Genomic DNA, 27,615 nt, shown 5'->3' on the forward strand with positions numbered 1-27,615 from the left:
ATTTTGCCTTTTTTAGATAAAAATTGTTTGAGCATACTAAACCTGCATGCCTACAGATTATAACCAAATCGTAAAAAAAAAAAAAGAAAAAAAAAAAGATAAAAGCATAAGAATGTGTACTGTTAATTATTTACATGATGGTAAATACTTTATTTTTTCAGACTTTACCTCACCCTGGATGTTGAAAACAGGCCTTACTGACTCTGCATTAAGATCTTGAGGGAAGTTTAATAATCTGAGACTGATGCACCCTTCATATCCCATTCTTAGGACTATAACTAAGGTCACAAAGTTAAGTTTGATGCTAAGTGTGTTTAGGCTACTTCATTTAAAAAAAATGTCATTTATCTACAAACCATAGACTACACTCTCCCCTGGATTCTCTGTAGCTTGCACGGTGTGCAAGATCTGTGCAGGAGCTCAAGCGGGCAATATGTCTGCCGTGCAATCCAGGAACAGCCTGCAGGGGCGTGCACAAGCGCTCCTGCACTAATCCTGCATGGACTAAGCCCCTGTATGCAAATCACCCCATTTGCAGGAGAAATCTATGCAAATGAAGTGATTTTTGCAGTCCAGGAAGCTTGCAACTGGCAGTACAGGACTAGTGCTATCTGCAGAAATGTACTCGGTTAGTAACCGAGTACATTTCTGCAAAATCCAAAATGGAGCTGTGACAGCTCCAAATAAAGGCTGCATATCATGTAGTAAGCATGCCAGTGGCCAAGTATAAGGCCATTGGCATTACAAACAGTAAAAAAAAAATACAAAAATCAACTTTTATTTTTTTTTAGCCAATCTCGGTTTTTTAAGCTGTTTAGAACTCTTTACACTGCCTAAGCGGGTGTGCGGCCCACGCACTGTGTTTTAAAGGAAGAAAAAGAAAGTTAAACCAGGAAATAGCAGCATTGTGCACATTTGAACACTCAGTTTGCGCGGCGCACCCCTGGGCTTAAACAGGAAGACAATGGGAAGGGAAGACAAAAGTAGGAAGGTAATCAAGGAGAACTAGCATAGCTGGCAGGTGAAATGTATCAGAATCAGCCAGTTACACAGGCAGCAGTCCAGCCCAGCCCAGAACACTACTATAAACTATGCAAAGACCTTCCCCTCTGGTTTTTACCACACTCTACACCACCGGTGTATACAAGCGGGGGAATTTTAACAAACAAACCTACAAAATGAGAAGGGCTGCAGCAGGCAACATAGAACAACATGTGCAAGAGGCTGATGGTGGTGAGGATATGAATGCTGCCGATCAACCCACAGTGAGGAGACGGAGAAGAGTGTACAGACCCAGGGTAACCTACCAGGGGCTACATGAGCTGGAGATGGTGGAGCACTATTGGGTGGTCAGAGACCTCCTACAACAAATTGTTGAGCTGTGCTGGCCACACCTGACACACCAAACTGACTGAGGGAAACCCATCCCAGTGGATACCAAGGTATGTGTAGGCCTAGGAATACTAGCCACAGGTACCTCCCAAAGCTCAACTGAGGATATTGTGGAGATCTCACAGGCATCAGCATCCAGAGTATTCCACCAGTTCCTGGATGCCATGTCAGCACATGGTGAGCCCGTATATTTCCTCAACACCAGTGAGGTGTTGGCCAGCAATATGCTTCTCTACCACCAAATAGCAGAATACCCTAAGGTAGTGGGTGCTATAGACTGCATGCACATACACATCAAAGCACCACTTGGTGATCATGGTAGGGCCTACATCAACTGCAGGGGCATCCCCTCCATCAACTGCCAGGTCGTCTGTGATGACCAGGGCATTATAATGAATGTGTGTGCTGGCTGCCCTGGAAACTATCACAATTCCCACATATGGCATCTGACACAGCTGTACCAGAGATTTGCCAATGGGGACATCCCCTATGGTCACCTAGTGGGGGATGCTGGTTACACACTGGAGCCGTGGCTGATGACACTCATTAGACATGCACACACACCTGAACAAAGACGCCATAATGAGGCACATGCACAGGACAGATGTATAATAGAGCATAGGTTTGGGATGCTCAGGTCACGGTTCCGGTGTCTTGACACATCTGGTAGAGCCTTGCAGTACTCACCAGCTACATGTACCCAAATTGTTATGGTATGTGCCATGCTACACAATATGATCCTGTGGAAACAGCTGTAGCAGGAATAGCTTGGGGCAGGGCTACACAGCCCCCCACCAATGCCAAAGCCTGTACAGGCACAGAGTGACTTGGAGGAGGAACAACGTGAGCCTGCCCCAGTAGACAGATGGAGGCATGCCCAGTATGCCGAGGCTGCGGCAAAGAGACAATGCATAGCACATACACTGACACAGTAGGGACCCAGGGAATGACACCTCTCTCTGACTCACACATACAGTAAAAGGGATGCCAAACATGACACTACCTGTGCTCAACCATGTATAGGGAGTGTACTATGTGCATCCGACATAGGCAGCCCTCCAGCACCATCCACAATTCTGGTACACCCTCAAGGTAAGTCAGTCCACCTACCAATTGTCATATGGAGTAGAATGTGTCGTTACCTGTATCTGTGGCATGGATGTAGGCATGCAAGGGAATTGGGTGGCTTAATGTTATGGCAGCAGAAAGTAGATACCCATAGTGGCACCATTACATCTGTAACACATACTGGAGTCACCATAGTAGCCAGTACTACACAGGGTGACAAAACCCACTGCAGGAAATGTGCTGGGCGACATGTGTGTCCATATGACTCACACATACCAGTTAGGCCGGTTCACATACCCAACAGTCTCAGCCAGCAGGACAGATGTAGACAAACCCAAACAGAGCCTGTGCTATGGCCCCTGAATGATGGCTATGGTTAACTTCCCCCAGGCCTACACAGACAGACTACAGCAGGTCAGGTAGTGGAATGTTAGTTCTGAAGGGTAGGAAGTCAGACACTAATATGAAGGGCAACCAAAGCTACGATCTGTAGTACACTGGTATGCCTCTAGTCAGCATGATAGGTAAGAATACAGAATGAAATGGAGTACCTGACATACCAGTACAGTCATAGCAAATGTGTACAAGTGTCAAGTGTGCCCTCCCCTTCCTACATAGTAATGTAATAACACTCAGGTATGCCCCCCCCAATTCTGTGTAGAAATGTAAAAATAGACAGGTGTGCCCCCCCTTCCTACGTAGTAATGTAATAACACTCAGGTGTGCCCCCCCAATCCTGTGTAGAAATGTAGAAATAGTCAGGTGTGCCCCCAACCTATGTAGAAATGTAGTAGCAGTCAGGTGTGCCCCCAATCCTGTGTAGAAATGTAGAAATAGTCAGGTGTGCCCTCCATCCTATGCAGAAATGTAGTAACAGTCAATGCCAAATGCTCGATGGATACCCTGCAGAAACAGCATGCTACATGTCGGTGTACAACACAAAGGTCAGCACTGCAGTACAAACTACCTGGACTCGATCCACACATTAAATACAGATGTGCATATTGGGCATGCTCACACACTTAGTGAAATGAAGGCAATGTCAGTCAACAACATACTGAAAGGTCATACTGGGCATGCTCACACACTTAAACACATGAAGGCCATGTCTGCAAACACCAGTGGACCAGACATATCTGGCAGTCACAGTTGTTAGTACAGACACTCGTCAGTATGCACCACTCATGCCTTGCACACACAGTGGATAGGAATACAGACATATATGTAAGGACAACACACTATAATAAGCCAAAGGTAGACATACATAGATGTGTGGAAGAGGGTGACTGTGACAAGGAGCCATCCAGGCCTGTCCCACCCAGCACACAGCCAAAGGGCCCCAACCACATGAGGTTCAGATGTCACTCACTGCAGATACTAGCCACCAGTATCTGTCAGCATTACAGACTATGTGGTGCATGTGCCAGCTGTGCAACATGACTGTACCAGGAAGTAGTCATCTAGCAGCTATATACACGTACCTGTGAAATATGACCCTGTGTGTGCCCACATGTGGTGTGTCAACCTCTAGATGAATGGGTTATGGCCTATGCACACACACTGCCCACCCCATAGCCCTACTATGACAAGCCTGCTAAGGTCATCCACAGTGAAATACACCTTTGGGTGAGTTGTAGCCAGCAATCTCTGTGGTGTGTCCCATAACTGCGTACTGCTGTAGTGTGATAAACTAGTTAGGTAGGAGTTCAAATCCCAGACATGACAAGTGTGTGTGTGTGTGTGTGTGTGTGTGTGTGTGTGTGTGTGTGTGTCTGTCTCTGTGCAGAAAGCAATGCTTTTTAGGGTAGTCACACTCCCTACAATTGAAATGCTCTACTTTGGTAAGGCTGCTGATGTCATCCACCTAGAAATACATCTTTGGGAAGGTGTAGCACAGTAATCTCCGCAGCGCATGCCATAACTGCGTACTGCTGTAATATGATAAATTAGTTAGGTAGGCGTTCTAATCCCTGACATGGCAAGTGTGTGTGTGTGTGTGTGTGTGTGTGTGTGTGTGTGTGTGTGTGTGTGTGTGTGTGTGTGTGTGTGTGTGTGTGTGTGTATGTTTGACTCTGTAGAGAGCAATGCTTTTTAGGGTAGTCACACTCCATACAATTCATATGCTATACTTTGGTAAGGCTGCTGATGTCATCCACCCAGAAATACGCCTCTGGGAAGGTTGTAGCCCAGTAATCTCTGTAGCGCATGCCATAACCATTTACTGCTGTAGTATGATAAATTAGTTAGGTAGGAGTTCTAATCCCAGACATGGCAAGTGTGTGTGTTTGTGTGTGTTGATCTGACTCTGTCTGTGTACAGAGCAATGCTTTTTAGGGTAGTCACACTACATACAATTAGAATGCTATAGTTTGGTAAGGCTGCTGATGTCATCCACCTAGAAATACACCTCCGGGAAGGATGTAGCCCAGTAATCTCCATAGTGCATGCCATAACTGCATGTTGCTGTAGTGTGATATAGAACTCTGGTGGGGTTCTATTCCCACCCATGGCAGTTCCGGATGTTATGTTTGTGTTTCAATGTCTGTGTAGGGAGCAATGCATTTTTGGCTAGTCACACTCAGTACATTTCAAATGCCCTACTTTGGCAATCCTGCTGATGTCATTCACTGTGAAATACACCTTTGGGGAATGAGTTCTCCAGTAATCCCCATGGTGCATCCTATAACAGCTTCACGCTGTAATGGGATTTAGACCTCTGTTCGGGGTTAAATATCCACACATGTCGGTTGTGGATGTTTTGTGTGTGTTTCAATGTCTGTGTAGGGAGCAGTGCATTTTAGCACAACATTGCCCACATGCATTAGTCACCCAGGTGACTGGATGGTGAATACAATACCCACCTGTGTGGGTAAATCCAGAATCTATACCCCTGAGCCACAATGCAGACCATTGTCATGTGGCCTGATGCCAAGGTGTACCCATCACCTAGCCTTGTATAGCCATCTGACACAGTTCACCAGTACAAACCCATAAATCAATGCACCCATGCATGTCAGTACTGGCACCGTGTGTGTGTGTGTGTGTGTGTGTGTGTGTGTGTGTGTGTGTGTGTGTGTGTGTGTGTGTGTGTGTGTGTGTGTGTGTGTGTGTGTGTGTGTTTTGTATGATGCGTATGTTCACATTCACACTCACTACAACCCACATTGGCATACTGCAGCATGCTGTCTGATGTCAGACACCTCCCCATACCCTTTGGCCATATAACCTCTGTATTACCGCTGTGGTGCATGTGATACCTGCACATTAATGTGTTGTGGCAGTCCTGGCCATGCCATGCCAAGTGTGTCAATGTGTGTAGATCCTTGTGAGAATGTGGCTGTGTTGATGCTGGCACCTGTTCATGCGGACAGGCACGTGTACTACACCTATCATATAGCTACCATATCCCTGTTACAGATGTCACTCACCATCACATATACGTTCTGAGGGCTCCACAACATGTAACCTATGTGGCGCATCCAATAACTGCATAGAAATGTGATAGCACTACATAGTTGTCAGGGATTTGATACCCTGTGCTGGTAGGTGTGTGACACAAACATGCTTAAGTTTTACTCTCCCACCCCTCCCTGACTTGTCTTTGCCTCTGTCTGCCTCTCTCACTCCCTCTCTGGTGGATGTGGAGACCTACACCTGCTTTGCTTAGGCAGCAGCATGTGTATTTTAAGTGATGCTCATGATCAGCTGATGGCTTCTGCATGAATTGCAGCCCTCCCCTAGCTGATTGCATGTGGAACAGCTGTGGTAACATTCCCATAGCCAATTGCATGGAAACACTCCAATATTTAGGAACATCATGTTGGTGTTGGCCCTTTTCATTCAATGTGAACAGGAACTAGATCTGTTGTTTGGCAAACAGCATCTTAGATGGATTGGGGATTTACCTCTAACAACATACACTGTGGAAACAGGGCAACACACAGGAGGGGGATGTGCCTGACCTGACTACAGACTGTAAGTGCTGCTATACTGCATTTGGAGTAATGTTGGTTTAACAGTCTGTGTGTGGATATGGCTGTCCTACATGTTTTAATACCTGCCATGTCAGTTCTATGTTTATGAGGAATCCCCATCTGTAGGGTCATCTGCAGACTGGGCAGTGTGTTGTGCCTTTGGTTTTATGTGTTACCCACAGAGCATCTATCTGTGAACTGCAGAAGGTAGTGTGAGGATTGCAGTCTGTAGATGGTGAAAGCCGTGACAGTTACTGACTTCATATCCCTCATAGGACATATGTTGCAACAAACCCTGTTACAACAGTAAATGTATGAGGTTATCACAGCAACATGTCAATATTGGCCCTGTGTGTGTGCTTCCAGCCACAACTCTGTCAAACTTTGTACATATGTCATGCATTAAGAGGTGCATATGTGCCGTACACCATAATTAGTATCATATCTGATAACAAGCCAGTGAGATATCAGACTGCTACACATGTTATGTAGAGTAAGGGTTATATTTGATGACATAACCTGGACATTCTGTGGTTGTTTGTACAGTACTGAGGTCTGTGTACTTATGGTGAATGTCAACAGTGTGTGTATTGTTAATATGTACTTTGGCCTGTGTACAGACTGTGGTAGATGTCATTGTTCTAGGTCCAGTCCTATCTGATGTTACATGTTGCTCCACTGTATGTTACCATATTGGATTACATGTTTGTAGGGCCATACACACACATGTCCCATGCCACAGACAGGCATCAGACCAAACTGTGTAGCAGCCCAGTATATGTAGGGTTGGTCTGTGAGTGGCACATATGGGGATGATGTTGAACAGATAGTCCATATACTGTAATATTATGCTAGCTTACCATATGTGGCTGCATGTTCACATTGGTTGTGGTTATGCACTTTCACACAGGTGTATCTTACCCTGTGATGTGACATGCCTGTAGAGTCTGCTATATATGCAGGTGCATGTGCATTCCCCCATAGGAGATGTAGACCAGTGTTGAGCCAGTCTGCCTGTAGCCTGAACAGTGCATTGTTACATGCCTAGCAGCTTAGTGTACTTACGCAGTGAGATGTCTTGTCCAGATACTTGCCAGATGTACTGCTGCTGGGCCTCCCTTAACAGTCGTGTATGTCAGACAGAGCAGTGGGATGATGTACAGATGTATGTCAATATCTAGTGGGTAGTATGTGGCCATGGCACCCCTGTACCATTGGTTATTATGTGTCAGGACAGACAGGGGTGTGTGAATGCATAACCTATGGTGACAAATGTATACCAGTCATTATGTGTTATACCCATCTACATGGCTGTTAGCATCCATATTGTTAGGCTTGGTCCACATGTTTTGCACTAAGGGGTTCTGTGTATACCTCTGGACTGTACAGAGTGTGTCAGAATGTCCACATATATTGGCCAATATCTCTGCTGCAGTCCACAGGGGCATTATGTGCTAGCAGCGGTACTGTACTATGATGTCCTTAGGATGTCTGTCAGAAGCCAGTGGTACACATGTGAAAAGCAGATGTGACCTCCCACATGCACCATGTCTGTGAAGAAAATCCCAATTACAGTAGCAATAGTCTAATAATATACCTACTATACATAACTGACATCCCCTTGCACTACAAAGTTGGGACTGTAGGGGCTTGGGTAGGGCTACACTCCATGTTCAGGACATATGGTGAAAATATATGTACATATAATTATCCAGATATCTATATATATAATTACACATATACATATTGACATATATAGATGGGTATATATATATATATATATATATATATATATATATATATATATATATATATATATATATATATATATATATATATATATATATATATATATATACATATACATATACATACCCAGATATATACATATACAGAGCAATATATGTCTACACATATATAGATAGTAATACATATGCACATATACATATGGATATCTACAGATATATTGACAGTAGTAGGTATATCAGAATAGATATCTATGCACATATAGATATATATATATATATATATATATATATATATATACCAACATAACTAGGCATATCTGTACACATAGGATGTGCATACATATATAGCTATATACACATATATCTATATATACATATACGTATAACTATATCTACATATATGTGTATATACATATATGTATATATATATATATATATATATATATGTACATACAAAGAGATGTACACATGGTCGTATATATGTAGCACTATGCAGATGTGTATGCAGACATATGTATGAGTATACATGTGTATGTACATGTAGACATATATACACCTATGATATGTATACAGCCATATTCCTGTCATGAATAAACATCATTGTTGTGTATACTCTCCCACATGTATCTCACCATATGTATCTGCTATGTGCACATAATGATAAAACATGTGATACAACAGTCATATTAATAACAAGAACTACACAATTTAGAACTAAAGACAATTGTTCAATACTACTCAATATGTGTATTGACAGCTATATTGGTAAAACAACTGCTGTCTTCACAGTGGTCATGGCGTAGTGGCTAAGTGTTTTGACTTCAGTGTAAGAGGTCCTGGGTTCAAGACCTGCAAGGGCTGGTCATTTTGTTGCTGGACAGAACAAGGATTGTCAGATACAGAGTGGTTAAGGCAGTTTTGAGCAGCTTTAAGTGCATTTGCGTGGGTTTGCATGAAGCTAAGTGGTGCTAAGCTGTGGGTAAACATGTGGGTGCTTACACAGTGTAGGCAGTGCTTACCAGTGTGAAAATCAGCTTAGCTGTTATATTGCAGCAATGTTGATACTTGCTAAGCATAGCTTAGCCCTGGTAACCAGGGCACACAACCCAGTCTGATAACCTGTAATAAGTATATGTGATGTCATGTGCAATACATGCACCTATGTGCTGTCATTACAGTAGCAAGGGGTGTGAGTGTCATGTGTGGGACACAGACATATATGAGGCTTGTACAGCACTGTTACCTATGTGATTGTGTGGCATGCAGGTGTAGTAGCCCAGGATACATGCTGTCACATTGGCATGTAGTGTATCATGGCAGTACTACTGTTGACAGTGCTAACCCAGGAAAGAAAAAAGTGCTTAATGTAGTACTGACAGCAGGCACACCTGCAAGCATGGCTGGAGACTGAGGTCTCCCTGTTGTATCCCTGGTGTGTGAGTTGTGTCACTGTATATACCCCTGGTCTGTCAACGCACTCATGCTACTGCATAGCTACCTGCCAAGCTGATGACTGTCAGTCCCTGGACAGATGTGCAGATGGCAGGTATCCAGCTGGGATATGTACAGGCAACTTACGCTTGATTGATGCCCTACTATGCATGTGGCATGTGCATGAGATGCATATCTCTGTAGTACTAATGTTGGGTATGCTATGGGTTGTATCACAGTCATGGCCAATGTGTGATGGTGGGTATGGCAGAGTTTCATTATGGGTTTCAGGGAGTGCAATATCCAGTGGGGGATGTGGGTGCTGTGTACACTGTTATTACACCAAGGTACACCAGGTATATGTACCATGTACCACATTATAGTTACCATTGCTACCATCAATCATACAGGTAACTGTTACCACAATCCAAGCCTGTTATGCATGTGATGTGTGCAGCCTACCTGTAACACATTAGAGACATGGTCAAGGTAGTTAGCATTGATAGGCTCTGGTATCTCACATGTGTGTCTGGCTGTTATGTGTCTATAAATGTGTATATGATGGTATGTCACACTTAGTATCGTCCACATACACCCATTACATCCCCCATTAGCATACTGTACATGCTGGGGGATGTTCTCTATGTACCATGTAAACTGGGACACATCTCACCCTAAACACTGTGCTGTGTGTGCAATGTAAGCCGCGCACATCAGTATCATGACGTAGCTCGGTAGGGATCTAGTCCCAGTGTTGACAAGTAACAGTGTGCATGTATGTAGATGGGTCTACATCAGGTTGCAGGGTATATACACTTCAGCAGGCCACCTGTCCATGTGTCACAGGCAATAACTGGTGTAGTAACCTGTGGAATGTGTTCGACTGTACCCCAAATATGTCACAGCCATGGTGTCAGCTCAGTGACATACCCCGTTGTGTAATATGACTGCAAACCATCCTCGTGCTGACACATGTACACCTACAACACACATGGATAATGTTATAGGGACCGCAGTCAACCAGTGTTACTAACAGCTATAATGCATCATTGCTGGACGGCTACACTACCTGCCAGATATGCCTCACACTCTACTCCGTACAACATGTTACACTGCAGGACTGTGTTACACTGTTGTACAGTTACCATATGCATCAGAACCATATCAGCCTGTCCCTGCATTGATGATATGAATGACAGGGATGGGGCACAGATATCATCATATGCACAGGGCATCCTAGTGCTGACACATGTACACCTACAATGCAATTGGATAACATTATAGAGACCACAACCAACCAGTGTTACTAACAGCTATAAGGCATCATTGCTGGATGGCTACACTACCTGCCAATTATGCCTCACACTTTACTCCCTACAACATGTTACACTGCAGTACCGTGGTACACTGTTGTACAGTCACCATGTGCATCAGAACCATAGCTGCCTGTCCCTGCATCGATGGTATGGATGACAGGGATGGGACACATGTATCATCATATACACAAGGTGTGGTGTTGGTTTGCGAGAGGCCGAGGGTGGCCATACATTTGACACTATGTGTGTGGGTGAGAGGTGTACTCTGGGGAGCTGGCCAAGGTGATGTGGTGTGTGTAGGTATGGGGTTGCCCTAGGTGTGTTTGCATAGTGTGTGGGTATGCATGCACACAGCTCTGCCATGTGGCTGCCCTACACAGGTGTTTATGGACAGCTGCAGACCTTACCTGGCAGGGTGTGCAGTTCACTGCCTCCGGCTATGGACACGTGGACTGTGCCTGCCAGGGGTTCCGCGGGCATGTCCAGGTACAGGCCTCGATGTGCTACTCTCACCTGCTGATGACATTTGTCTGCTGGTACCAGGTCCCTCCTGTGACTGGCCAGGACCATGTGCACATGGCCTACTGTGGTGTGGTGTGAACAGTACACCCCCCTGCACTGCCGGGGCTGCTACTGCCACTACGGGAGCACCTTGGTGTCCTGGAATATCCATGTTGACTTCCAACTGCTGGTGTTGCTGGTCTACGTCCATGCGGACATCACCACACTCCCACCACACGTTCAAGCACGGACAGACCATGGCTGATGAGGGCCACCATCTCCATGAGCTCAGTTAATCGACAGATGGCACCAGCCAGTTCACTGGCATTGTCATTTGAAGATGCAAGAGCAACCCTCTGCAGCCTTAGGCCCTGTCTGTGGTAATGTTCTATACGTGCCTGCACCACCATGACAGCCAGAAACATGCTTCTGCAGGTAGCAGCTATGTCGCCTCTGCCAGGGGCATGATTTCCAGTGGCCTTACCACGAGCACCCTGGGACATCTGCCTATGTGGCGACCTGCTGGACATCCAGCTATGCCTGCTGCGACCGGACACAATAGGCATGGTTACCACACTTTCCTGTGCACTGCCACTGAATGCCAGCTGTCCCTCTGCTATGGCCACTGGTGATGGGGTGCATATAGGCACTGAAACTATGTGCATGGGTGGGGTGGCTAAACGGGGGATGTCAAATGTTGACACAGTGTCAGCCCCTGACAACCTCACCTGTGCTTCAACATTATTATCATCCTCATCGGTGTCTGTATGGACACCTACATGAAATTGCATTCAGGAGGGACTCTGACCCACCTCGCCACCTGGGAGGGAAAACAATAAACGCACTATAAAACCTGTACAGCATTGTCTAACAGTACACACACACTCACACACACACACACACACACACACACACACACACACACACACACACACACACACACACACACACACACACACACACCTCCGTAATACCTACCTGTTCATGGCTTTACAGACAGTCCCACGTATATGTCCATGTGTTACTCCATCCTGCATCACACTTGTTAACATACACACATTGATACCACTCATTAACATCACAGTCCTCTAAATGCCCACACAAGCGGCCACAACACAAGGCCTGTTGCTATTTTACCTGCCTGACCTGTGTGTAGTGGATTTACATGGCCTCACTGCTGTCATTCGGTATGCACCCTCTGTATGACTGGAAATGATGTGCATGGCCCCTATATGTGTGGGCTACTATGTTGTATCCATAATACCTCCCTCTGGTGTGTCATGTGCATGTAATGCTCAGTACATGCCAGATATACTGCTCCGTCAGCCCATCATGTGGCACCTGTAATATTTGGCTACACTCCCTGGTGTTGACTAGTACTTCCCCAATGCATCTGTACAGCTGCATACGTGGGTTGTAGGTGACCTCTCTGCTGACTGCGATATTAAGCGTGTACCTGGAGTCTACCTTCCCTCTGGATGCCTGTTCCATGCTTCAGACCATATTATACTATTTGCTGTCCTGCGATTACACACATGACAGGTATTCCTGGTGTGTAATGTGGCAGTCCATGTCCATGTACTGCATGGTCCCAAAGGGAGGTACAGCCGTATGAACACCCCACAATCACACATGTGCATACATGGCCGCACACACAAACACACACATGCACACACGCATCATGCATACATCTACCTCCCTCCACTTCACCTGAGTGACCCTGCAGGCAAACTAAATAAACACCAGGATGCATACACACACACACACACACACACACACACACACACACACACACACACACACACACACACACACGCACACACAGGTGATGTTGCACAATGATAATACACGCAGTCCTCCTATTACCCATCTGCCAACATGCAGAACATATGGTACAGAACAGCATGCAGTTCAGCTATAGTCAATCCATGATAGCAACAGTATACATGTGTGTGATGCATGTGCTGTGTCACTAGGTGATGCCCCTTCCACTGGATACCACTGCACCCATGTACACAGTATTGCTGTGCACCTGTTCTGTACCCTTCCATGTACTGTGCACAGCAACATACAGGTGTTCAACCCATTGTGGAATGTGTAGTACTGTGTCAGTTATGTCAGCTTTACTTCTCACAGCTCCTATGTTTTTCAGCAACACATACCTGGGATGATATGTGGACTATTGTCATTGGTGAATGCCTGATGCCTGATTTACAGCTGTCAACATCAACAGATCATGTATGACTACTGCAATATTCTTACACTGAGAGCCATCAGAGCATACCGTGGCTATGGGGGGGTGTACACACCTTTATTGATTTTACACACACATTCTTGATCTGCCATGGGACCACATCACCACATATCTTAGCAGTACACAAGCCCAGTAGGTGACATATGTCCTGTATTTTCACATGCAGTGTCTACATATTGTGTTAGGTGTTCAGCTGCTGACGGCAATGCATACACACCATGTGGGCATATGTGTGTACACCCTTATCATGATGGTATATCACACCTCTTGTGTGTACTACAGCAGTCACTGCTCCTGGCAGGAGTATACCAGCATGGGCCATCTGCATTTGCCAGTGTATGTTCAGTCTGCCCTACACATGTCCCCCTATTCTGCATGATTGCAAGGTCTACTCATGTGCACATCCCATGGTGTTCACACATTGCCGTCACTATTGCTGTGTGGGTAGGGTTACCTGACTATGCGCAGATAGAGCCTTTCCTACCATCCCTAGGATCCCTGCTGCAGTGCACTGGTGTGTCATGCTGAGACCCCTCCCTCCCTCAGCTTTTATGCAGATGCATGACAGTTAAGCCCTACACATGTGTGTCACTTTGCAGTGTCCCATACACTGAACACCACATGTTGCAGCCTAGACTCAGCTGATAATGTGGACTACGGTAATGCCTTATGCCATAGTGTATCTCTGCAGCAGTTTCCATTGTCCTACAGATATATACACTGGTGTTGCACTTTATATGAGTGTTGTTCAGAACATGTCACTACTGTAGGCCATGTCTACCACCAGTATGTTACTCCCTGTGGACACATTCTGCAATGACAGGATGTTAGTTATCATGCAGGTGTCTGACATACCCTTCCAATACCCTATCATGGTCGCCCCTGTGAGACTGTGCATTTCACAGCAACAATACCTGCACATGTACAGCATGCATTCAGGGTAGGTGTGTTAGATGTGTGCATGGAATATACCATCACCATTACATGCCCGATGTGTTGGCATGCATCTACATAAAACATACTCACCAGCTACAGGCTGCTGCCTTGTTGTTATCCCGGAGGGACCTACATAAGAGGGTGAGAGATGCAATGTCAGTGGCCACACCTGTGGCACTGCTACAGGCTGGGTGCAGTGCTACCATGCATCAATGGTAAAGTCCCACAATACTACCACATCTGGACATCTGTTTATCACTACAATGCAGCAACACAGTATATCTATGACATGTCAGATATGCATGATCTACCTGTACCAATGTGGATGTTTACACAACAGTGGTCTACTGATGTGCTCTGTGTCCTTACCTGCACACTCCTCGGCCAGTGTGTGGGTGACTCCCACCTCCAAGAAGGGGTCCAGTGGTTGTTGGTGGTCTTGACGGGCAAGTCCCATTAGGCTGGCCAGTAGCTCCTCCACATGTGTCGGGGGGGGTGGATGGCATGGCCCCTCTGTGGTGAGGTGAGCTCCCCGGACTGCAGCAGCACACCAACGGGCATTGTGAAGCAGGTCAGTACAATGATGCCAGACCTGCTCATAACTGCGGCTGTGCAGTCCGACATCATTGACCCTGTGGACTAGGTCATTCCACAGGGCAGTCCACTCCTGCTGCTCATGTGCATGCCTGCCAAACAGCAGTGGATAGTGCTGGATTATGTATGCTATCAACACGTCATTCCCAGCATTGGAATAGGTGGGCAACCGTGCATGTGCCATCTTGGCTGAAAGACATAAAGATGGAAACACGTCTGAGCAACTCATACGGCAAGGTTACCACAGTTCGTAATACACATCTCTGTCACCCCCCTACCATATCAGCTTCAACAGACTGCACACATAACTCATTAGGTATGGCTACAGCTTAACTACCATTTGGACAGATTTTGTATTGTACCACACCTTCTGCTATGTCATTGTAGCCATGTCCCCAGTGTGGACACTATCATTGCTGGCCTGTTACAGACCATTCACCTGCATGTCATTGTCAGGGCCACTATGGTTATATATCTGCCAGTGGTATTGCTGCTCTGAGATTGCTGCACATCTGACAGTCTGTTTTATTGGGGATATCTATACATGCTGTTGGACATGTACTGGAATTGTGTAGACTATTACTACCAACAAATGTTCTATAACAGTGACACAATAAAATATATATGTCCTATTGGCCAACTGATCCACCTCTCCACACCCATCTGCCCATAATACCTGGCCACATCACATGTATGTCCCAACCTGGGGCCTCCCCGTGTACTGTTACAGCAATGCCATCAGGTGGAACCACCCAGGGGATGTTGCCCCCCCCTCAGGGCACACACAGACATGTTCCTGTCCCCTGAGCTCACGTCTAGGGTCTGTTCCAGACCAGGCTCCACGGACACATGAGGGGTGTGCTACATCAGTCTGAGGCACCCAGTACACATTCACATGGCCAACATGCTCCTCCTGCTCAGCCTCCAGACCAGGCACCTTCAGGACGTGGACTGCTGTTATGAGTGGCAGTGGGTGGGAGGCTTGTTCCCATTGTGCCCATATTGGGGACCATGGGGCATCCACATCGCAGACCACACACACCATCCACGCTGTTTACCCACCACATGTATCACATACCACCCCTGTAGACTGTCTTCTATATCTACCAATCCTGACCACTTCCACATGTGTACCTGCCATAATTCCCCATATTCCCATTGCATACTTCACAGATGGGGGCAATGTGGTGCCAACAAGGGAGTAATATGTGACATACCCGTCCATGGTGCACACACTGCCAGCTGTAAATATCTGTGTGTATTGCTATGTGTGCTGCTGCCTCACACATAGCACACATCACTGTGGTAGTGATATAGGGGACATGTATTCACATACATATATGTTTGTGTGTGTGTTTGTACTTATGTAGACATGTGCATATAGGCATATATCTATATATGTGTAGATATATGTGATGTCATATATATGTGCACATATATATGTCTACACATGGGTCTATGTATATTTCTGGACATACATGCTGATATACATATATATCTTTATATATTATATATGTGACATATGTACACATATGCATACCTATATGTGGGGTACATGCAGACATCAGCTCCACAATCTCACAACACCTTATACGTTCATAGGTTGGTACTAGGCTATCTGCCCGAAGGCATATATTAGCCCAGCCACGTTGTGCGGTATTCACCTCCCCTTTAGTAGTTCCCTAAACCCTTGTACTAGCAGCTAGTACCTTTGGCCCCTATCTAGCAGTGCTGTTGGTGTGGTCCCCGGTGTGAACTTTCTGTTACCCATCCACTCATCAAGGTTCCTCTTGAAGAGTGATAGTGAGGGGCTCTGTCTTATGTAGATTGGGACCCTGTTCCATAGTAAGGGAAGTCTCTGCGAAGGGAATCTATCCCTCCAGCTTGTTCTATTCATTGTTGTGTTGAGGTTTATATCCCTAAAGCATGTAGCTCGAGTAGATTTGGTTTTGCTAAGATGGAGCATGTTCAACAATTCTGGGTTGGACATGGCTCTGTACGTTAGACAGAGATTGCCTCTGAGAAGGCGGCATGCAACAGAAAACAGTTTTAGCTTTTTCAATCGTGCTGCATAGGGCAACTGTTTGAGGCCAGTAATCCTCTTGGTTAGGTACCTCTGTGGTCTCTCCAGCTGCTGGAGATGTCTAGCCAGGTACATTCCAATTGGTGCATTGTACTCAATAATGGGTCGATGAGGGAAGAGTAGAGGGGCACCATTACATCCTTAGATCTTGATACGAACCCTTTCGTGATCAGATGGGTCACATAGAAGGATTTTCTAACCACTTTGGCAACATGGTTTTCAAAGGAAAGCTGACTATCTACTTGGGTCCCTAGATCCCTTATTTCTTCTTCATATTTCAGGGGATTACCTCCTTTGTTGTAGTTTGCGGGTACTCTGTTTTTTCCAAAGGAGATTACTACGCATTTTGTTGCATTTAGCTTGAGACCATGTATTTGACACCATGCATCAGTCTCATTTAGGCCCTTCTGGAGGATCTCCATGTCAGCCGGAGACTCTGTTATAGCACCCAGTTTGCAGTCGTCCACAAACTTAGTCAGTCACAGCCCTTCTGTACTTGCCTGTACTTCTGAGAAGTATATGCCAAACAGGAAGGGCCCCAGGACAGAGCCCTGAGGCACACCGCTCATTACTGGTCTGGATTCGGACATAGATCCTGCTACTCTTACTTTATGGGATCTGTCTGAGAGCCAGTTTGTGATCAATCTTGTGATGTAAGGGTTTATGCCCAGGCTGGTGAGCTTATCAATAATACCTAGTACCTTCCTGCACAGCTGCACTGTTCTGCCTTGCTACAACACAGACAGGTGTCACATATGTACATGGCCTGACATTAGTGGAGTATATGTGGAACCTGATTGCAGGAACCCTATTACACACCTATGGTATTCTGACATGCTACATTACAGATTCAACTGAGTATCCTGCCAGTGGTGGGCCATGGCTCCCACATGCCCATCGTAATGGCATTACTTCCACCACCAGCTATTGGCCATGTAATATACATACTTTCCATTACACAACACCCACTATGATGGCTTACATCTTGTCTGTCAGTGCTGACCTGCACAGTTAACAGCTATGGCCCACTACCCACAGGGACAGACACTATTGTCCATAGCAGTTGTTCAGTTGAACATCATCACAACAACACCTGATGGCACAGATAACTCATTCCACATCATCTAACACATTATGATGGACCAGGTACTGCATTCTAATATATGTACATATACTTCACATACCTGTTGTGGGAATGATGTCTTGTTGAATGGCAGCTGGCTAAATGCCTGTGACTTCAGCTGTTAGTTTGAAGAGCTTTGGCTTATTTTTTTCTGCTTTCGCTTTATCTGTCTCTCTCTCTCCCTCTCTCTCCAGTGAATGGATTGAGCTGCTTTGAATAGATTGCAGCCTGGCTTTAGTAGGTGATGCACTTGATCAGGTGATGGCCTCTGCACCAGTCAGTGTCCTACACTTGCTAACTGCATGCAGCTTGTTGTGTAGTACTTCCAATTACCACTGTCATGGCAACCACCTACTATAAATCCCTACATCATGTGGACATGGTCCCTTTACCTTTCCTGTGTGATGGACATCCTTCCTGTGTGTGGACATCAGTGTTACAGACAGCAGGAAGCAATACCTCTTACAGGAGAACCGCCACACTCAGGCTAGCTACATATTTGTAGGAGGTTCCAGAACTACAGACAGAGTGTGAATAGAGTTGTGTTATGCTTTGTATAGTATTGGTGTTATAGGGTGTGTGTGTACATACTAGTTTACCATGTAATACAGTCTGTCTGCATAGCTCTCAACTGTGGGCCTATCCTCTTGGTGGCCAGAGGTGTGCTTATCATATTTTGTCTGTCCACCACACAGGTCCTGTGTCAGATGTTTCACTGGCAGTGTGTGTATTGAGTGCTATCAGTACATGGGTACATCCATTTATGTTTCTAACCTCAAATCCCTGACTAAGGGCATGTTGCAGACTATCCTGTAACATCAGCGACTTGCTTGGTGTATGGCAACAGTTTGCCACATATGGGCCTGTGTTCCAGCCTCTGTCCTCCGCCTACATACCAAGCTTTGCACATATGACATGCTGTCAGGGGTTGTTCTGTAGTGGGCTGTGAGTATATCACACTGCCATTGCTGCCATCAGTCCACTACTGTTGTATCCCTCACACATATGGTGGGGCTGGGGCCATATATGTGTGGGTGTCACCTACACAACACATGTGTGCCCTTATGCACTCCAGAGGCCAGTGTATGTAACAGTGGTATATGGCCCTGTATTATTATTGTGTGTGTGTGTGGGGGGGGGTGCACCATAAATGACCTAGGCTGTTACAAAATGTGAGGGTATCAGGGGTGAGCTGCCTTAAGGTATCTGGATGTACAGAACCATACACTTCACCTATTATTACATTACTTACATAAATTGGCTTAATGCAGGCCTACTGCCTCCTGCCATACAGACTGTTCTGTTTGTAAGTGTGCTTGTGATGGTGTCAGTTATGGCTTGTTATGTAACAGTTACATCCCATTTGGTCAACTGAAGTCTTTACCACCTAGTGATTTTGTACAGAATGTAGAAGGAGGCTGCTGAACTATACACTTGCATTACTTACTGTTGATTGTTTGGTATCCTGTGGCCCAGTCTGTCTTTACTATTGTACAATTTGACTGGCCTGGCCTGGACAGCAACAGTTGTGAAGTTTTCCAGACTACTGTAGTAGTATAACTGTTTCACAGTTGCATTACTCTGTTTATATGGCTGTCAGTGTTTGAACAGCTATATGACATGGCATATAGAACTGTAATAGTACACAAATAAAGGTTTTCCCTTTCTGCAAACCTGTGTGTGGTGTTTTTTTCCTATGACCTCTCTGTGGGTATATGTTGCAGTCAACGATTGTCATTTGTATGGGTGGCCCATACAGTGTCCAGTTGTTAAGGTGTTAACTGTAGGCACAGTGTCTGTTCCATATTGTGTGCACCTTCTATGTATGTATCTTACTGTACATATCTCTGCATGTGTATGTGTAGTCACATGTATATCTATATCTATATATATATATATATATATATATATATATATATATATATATATATATATATATGTATATCTGTATCTGCATATATTTGTCTGTGTATATGTATCCTGGGGATGTTGATAGCTTCCACATTTTACATTTCCTATGGGAGCCAGACTGTACTGCATGATATGTTACCAATACCAGCCTGACATCATACAGGTGGGATGTAGTACTGTTAACATCTTGTGCCCATGTCGTGTCAGGTCTTGGTTATGGGATCTGCAACACTTGGTAGTGTATTGCAGGGTGGACGTGTTTGGCTGTGGTGGGGTATGCCTATTCGTACAAGATGTATATTGTTTAGGGCCTCTCAACCCCATTAACGGTGCATGTGGACATATATGCTTTTGTTAATCTACCATTGCTGTCTACACATGTATGGCCATATATACCTACATATATATATCTGCTTACAAATGTATAACTATGTCCATATATACCTACATAGATATATATCTGCATACATATATGTAACTTGGTGTGTATATGTCGACATATAGGTGTAGAAATATATATGTGCCAATGTAGGCATTTGCATATATATATATATATATATATATATATATATATATATATATATGGGTCTACTGTATAAGTTTGAAAATACACTTCTTCGAACTCACACAGTAGATTGGGTTACGTGAAAGTGCACTTAATCAAAAGTGCACTTTTGCAAAACCCGCTTCAGCAAATGGGCTACTACTAACTTTAGTGCAGTAGTTACGGACCTTAGGGTTAGGGCGTGGGTAACGGTAAGGGGATAGCTAGTAGGGCTATCCCCTTACCATGAACCGAGCCCTTAACCCTAAGGTCTGTGACTACCACACCACAGTGGAGGACAGGCTATCCTCCACTGTGGTGCAGTAGTCACAGACCTTAGGGCTAGGGAGCGGGTTATGGTAAGGGGATAGCCCTACTAGCTATCCCCTTACCATGACCCGAGCCCTAACCCTAAGGTACGTAACTACCGCACCACAGTGGAGGACATAGCATGTTTTCCTGTTGTCCTCCACTGTGGTGCGATCCGTTCGTAGAAGCTGAGTTCGCGAAAGTGCACTTTCGATTAAGTCCACTTTCGTGTAACTGAGCGGTCTACTGCTCTTTTTCGAATACGTGGTATTCAATGAAAAGCAGTAGACCCATATGTTTATATATATATATATATATATATATATATATATATATATATATTTCTAAATATATATATATATATATATATATATCTAAATATATATATATCTAGATATATAGATATGTCGGATATTTTTAGATATTAATATATTTACACACACATACATCTAAATGTTGGTATACATTCTCTGTACTGTTGCATGACTGGGCTGGATGATATGTTTCTGACAACATCATATTTATGTATATCTGGAATGGCTTAGTGGTAAATTGCTTTGTCTATTGCGTGCAGGGTCCTGGGTTTGAGCCTTGCAGAGGCTGTGCATTTTGTTGCTAGGCAGAACACGGGCCATTGGATACAGAGTGATTAAGGCACTTTAAAGCAGTTGTTAGCGGGTTTGCGTGGGGTTGGTAGTGGTAAGCACTGCTAACTTCCGGTTACAGTTTCTTATACTCAGTTAGCTTCTAAATTGCTTAACCTGTGTAGGCATTGCTTACCCCCATGCAAACAGGCTTAAACCCGCTTACTGCTGCTTAAAAGTGCTTACTGCCACTTACCCCTGCGCTAATTTCTTTAAAAGAAAAGAAAATGGGGTTGATAGGAAAGTGGTGAAAAAAGGGGCACAAAGAGGGAAAGACAGTAGGGAAAATAGCCAGGGATGTGCCGGAAGGGTGTAGGGAAGGTCCATAGCTGCCCATTTCTTCTACAGCAACAGCTGTGTATATACACTGCATTTGAAGGTAGATTTGGACACTCAACCCCCTGGGAGAGGTGTGAGGACAACAATAATAAGTTGTGATGCCAATTAGACTGGATTACATGTGTCCAGTGGACACGTGTGTGAAATGGACAGCTATGTATGGGGCGAGGTTTTTTGTGGGAACAGATTGCCCTTTTTGTTCAGGTGAGAGTGGGATGTTGGGGATGGGTAGTAGGTATATTTGGGGAGGTAGGTTGGGTAGGTTAACAGACAAGACAAATACGATGCATCCAGGGGCGGTATATGACACTTGTGGGGGGGTAAACACCTTGATTGACAGGGGTGTTGGGATAGCGGAAGCCCACAAACCCCCTAGTGGTAACAGTGGGACTGAGGTCCCCACCCATGGGCAGACACCACTGCACCTTCACAGCCCCGAAGGTGGCTGTGCTGGGGATGAGTCACAGAGCCAGGCTGACTCTCTAATCGTGACATGCGGCCCTCGAGCTGGCGTACAACATCACCAAACTGCTCGTTGATCACTCTATGCACCACGACCCCGACCTGGCGATGGGTGACAGGTGCCTGTCTGCGCCCACTCGCAGGGGGGAGGGTGAGCCCCATCCTCTGAGGTGGTTCCATCCGAAGGTGGTGCAGGACCAACGGACAGGGAGGTCCCGGGTTGGGCCCCAGACATGCTGGTGCCTGGTGCCACGGCCAGCTGAGGTGGGACAGGTGGGTCTACTGGGACCGGCCTTCCCAAGCGTGCTATAGTGTTTAGATTTCATCATCATTTGTGGGTTAGTAATAGTCAATACATTCCAGGGTTAGGTATAACAGCATGCTTAGATATTCCTATTAACCCAGACACCAGATACAGAACAGTTGCATAGCAAAAAGAACACATGCATATATGGGACCATAGTGGTAATAAGAACAGGATGCAGGTACATTAATGGCACCATGCCACCAATGTTGGAATAATTCAATATAGCACATGCATGGGGACCTTGCAAATATTTATCAAACAAGTGGACATTATCAGAGTCATTATAGTGGTTGGGGTGGGTATGTTGATTATTGTTGGAGATAAGGTGTGGGAGAGAAAGATGTCAATTAACAATTAGTATATTCCTGTAGTCCACATTACTTTCCTAGTCAGTGCTGTTATCTGTACCTTACATGTCTTACTACACTACCCTATTGCCTTAGTTTGGACAGTGATATGGCTGTTGTCATCGTTACACATGACCTGGTTTTACCTGCAGTATACACCTCTTACCTGGTATACCTGTGGAGGGAATGTTTGTTAACACTAACTAACTGTTTCTACACATACTCCTGGACTCCAGGTTGATGTTTTGCACTATGCTAGCCAACTCTTTCTGCACAGACTCTGGCCATGTGTTGACCACATGCTGGTGTGCCTGGACATATCTAGAATATTGCCCTCTTCTACCTTTAGTGACCTGACACACACATGTACATGCTTTCCTACACAGTTATATTATGTAGCACAGTGTGGGTGACAGTCACCAGTGATACTTTATTATTCATAGAAACTGCAACACTCACAATTCACTACAATACAAAAGTGAACAGTACCAGTACAGGTTATAATGGCCTGTATTTCTCAACAGTGTTCGTATCCAACATACCTGTGGGAGCAATGTTTGTTAGCACTACCTGACTGTTGCCACACAAAGTTCTGGATTACACATTAGTATTATGCACATACATCTCACTCTGTTACTGTACACACTCTGGTCACAGCTTGATGGCATGGGAGTTTAGATAGGACATACTTGAATTATTACTCTCCTAACAGTTTCGGGGGTTGCTACAGTGACAGGTGTGTTCTCATAGATATTCGACAATCACTTGTATTCCCTGTTTGCTGGCTGAACATCTGGGATCATCCCACAGACTTACCAGGGGGCAGGGGGACAGGCAGCAGATATGGACCCATATACTGGACATTCTGGCCTCATCTGTACAGTTGTGGGGTATGATTCTGTATGCAGCTTAATTCCACTCCCAAGATTCAGACCATGGCTGCATCTGCTACAACCTAAACACTGTCCATGACAGTGTGTTTGCTCTACAGATATTGCTATATATCTCCTGTCTGCTTTCTGTCTTATTAATCCCCTCTGCTTTTGCATTCTGACCTTGTATAACAACACTCTTATACAGATTTCCTACACAGTTATATGTTGTGGGACAGCGTGGGCGACAGTGATGTTGTAATACCTCATTATTCAGAGCAACTGCATATCATTCTTGTATTTCTGGGCACAGTGTTGGTATCTGACAGACCTGTGGGAGGAATGTCTATTAGCACTACCTGAATGTTCCCACACATAGTACCAGGTTCCACATTACTATTATGCACATACATCTCACTCTGTTACTGTACACACTTTGACCACAGCTTAACAAGTTGGGGTGTAAATGGGACATACGTGGCTTCTTAGTCACATAAGGTATCGGGGAGTTGTAAGTGTGCCAAGTTTGTTGTCATAGATGTGTGTCAATCAGTTGTATGTCCTGCCTATACATCTCGGATCATCCCACTGATTTCCCAGGGGGACAGGGTGATAGGCAATAGATATGGGCCACTTTAATAGACATTCTGGGCATATCTGTACAGATGTGGGGTATGATTCTGTATGCAGACTACTACCACTGGCAAGATTCGAACCGTGGCTGTGTGTGCTAAAAAAAAACAACAGTTCTCATCTCAGTTGCAAGTGCTATTCATTTTATGTTGTCTGCATTTTCCCTGTTTACTGTCTGTGTGTCTCTCAGTTGTACTAAATGGCCTCAGGGGATTACACCTGTCATGTACAGGCATTCCTACACATTCAGTTTATGGTGCACGGTGTGGGTAACAGTGCTTGATACAACAGTACTATTACATGATTGCAAATCTACATTACCATATGATACCAGTATATACACATGCAGTCCAGCAGTTAGACCTGTTTTATCTGTTTATTACACTTTTATTGACATACAAACAATATCAGACTCTTCCTGACATATTCCCTAGTGTATGCAGTACTCGCCTTGAACAATACTGGTTTTATACAGGCAATTCATTTATTACTACTTTTAGTTTTATTTCCTACAACAGTAAATGCATGTGTATTACTGACCTGCCTCACATTGCAACCTCTCCAGGTGACAGATGTGGGCCTCCTGGTTCGCGGCCCACTCCATTACAGCTGTGGGGGACATAAGAGGAATATTTAGCCATACCTATCCATGATATACCTGAGCTGGTAATTATTACACACATACTGGGGTCATACTTACACACGGCTGGAACATCCCCTGCCACTCTAGCCTCTTGGAGCCACTCCTCCAAGAGTTCCCCCTTACGCCACTGCAGATTGGCATAGTGGTGCCTGATCTGCTCACCAGTTCAGGGTATGCCAGTGACACTGGTGAGGTCATGGGCGAAATGGTCCCAGCTCTCCAACTTATATTGTGAGCCCTGGTACTGGCCCTGCAGCAGTCTCTGAGCATGGTCTTTAACTAGGAGTTTTGCCATGACCTTGGACTCCTGGATGCATCAGCGCTGTGCCCGGAAGCACACACCTTCTCCCCTTACTGCCATAGTGCCTGCAAGGGGAAGCAACAACCAGTTATGAGATGTATTCCCACCTCTTGGGTTTAAGTAGGGCCGATTTCCTGCACTTTTCTGTGATTGGCCAGTTTTAAAAAGGCTAAGCTGTTGGCAAACCTGCTTACCTAGGGTTGGCATTATTTAAAGGGGTATACCTTTCAATAGCTCAGCTGGTAGAGCAGAGGACTGTAGTGATTTCCCAAGTCATCTTTAGGGTTCAATTCCGACTCAAAGGAGGCTGTCTTTGGGATTGGGAAGGTGGCCTAATGGTTAAGGTGTTTGCCTCACCAACATAAGGTACAGGGTTTGAATCTCGCAGGGTTTAATTGGCTAGGCTTAAAATGGCTCACAAAGACAGCTAGCCTAGTACTAATCTATGAACCTATACTGCTGGTCTACAAATTGTTCACACCTCCTAAGCTGGCCTGTGCAATGCTTAGACTTTCATTATAATGCCTTTTTGGCATTGTGTTATTATTAATTATAGGTTCGTAGGTTCATAGGTAGGTACTAGGCTTTCGGCCCAAGGGCCTACGTAAGCCTAGCCAGAAAGGTTCCATAGCTTATGCCACACAGGAAAGTTATTTTCCTGTGCCACTGTCCAGCAGAGACACAGAAGTGATCCCCGGGGTGTATTTCCTATTTCCCATCCACTCATCAAGACTTTTCTTGAAGAGTGCTAATGAAGAACTTTGCTTGACATAGATTGGTAGCTTGTTCCAGAGTATAGCAAGTCTCTGGGACAGGAATCTATCCCTCCAGCATGTCCTGTTTATTGTGGTGACAAGATTTAGGTCCCTAGAGCATGTAGCTTGGAGGGATTGGGATTTCTCTAGGTGTAGCATGTCCAACAGCTCTGGGTTTGACATAGCTTTATATGTTAGGTAGTGATCACCTCAGAGTAGGCAATATGCTACGGAGTAAAGCTGGAGTTTTTTGAGGCGGTCAGTGTAGGGCATTTGTTTGAGGCCATTAATCCTCTTTGTGAGGTGCTTCTGTGGCCTTTCCAGCTGCTGCAGATGTCTTGTGAGGTACATTCCAAAAGGGGTGTTGTACTCTATAATGGGTCTAATGAGTGACAAGTAGAGGGGAACAATTACCTCTTTTTTCCTGGATGAGAACCCTTTTATGATGAGTTGTGCCACATAGAAGGACTTCCTGACTACTGTGGAGATGTGACTATCAAAGGAGAGACTACTGTCCACCTGGGTCCCAAGGTCTCTTATCACGCATTCGGTGTTAAGTAGATTGCTGCCTATGCGGTAGTTCATTGGTACAGAGTTTTTACCAAAGGGTGATGACACTGCACTTTTTGGCATTGAGCTTGAGGCCATGGCTCCGACACCAGGCATCTGTCTCAGTGAGGCCCTTCTGTAGGATGTCCACATCATTTGAGGACTTGACTATAGCTCCTAGTTTGCAGTCATCTGTGAACTTCATTAGCCAGAGGCCTTCTGTGTTAGCCTGTACTTCAGAGAAGTAGATACCAAACAGAAGAGGTCCCAGGATGGAACCCTGTGGTACTCCACTTGTCACTGCTTTGAGGTCAGATTTGGAGTCTGCAACTTTTAAAGTGTGGGTTCTATGTAGGCCTGGTATCCATGATTAATGTGTACATACACTCTGTGGGGTCCTTGTGTTTTATTGGAGACTTCAACACTCTATTACAATTACACCTCACTTCTGGACTTACTGCTGCACTCCAGTTCACATATTTATATTATGTAGTGGGTTATGGCACATATGACTGTATACTGATGCCTTTCACAGGTTCAGTTTGGTTATACTACTACCTCATTCATCTGTATTTCTGT

At 45.1% G+C, this 27,615-nt stretch overlaps 1 protein-coding gene across 1 annotated transcript in view; it reads left to right on the forward strand.

Annotated features, from left to right (window-relative positions):
- The window catches only part of NOX5 (NADPH oxidase 5), a 482,672-nt gene that overhangs the window by 215,079 nt on the left and 239,978 nt on the right, over positions 1 to 27,615 (forward strand). The gene's annotated exons all lie outside the window — the stretch shown is intronic.

Source organism: Protopterus annectens, chromosome 7.part0 (assembly GCF_019279795.1).
Source record: "Protopterus annectens isolate FY-2018-M chromosome 7.part0, PAN1.0, whole genome shotgun sequence".
In the NCBI taxonomy this organism is placed as follows: Eukaryota; Metazoa; Chordata; order Ceratodontiformes; family Protopteridae; genus Protopterus; species Protopterus annectens.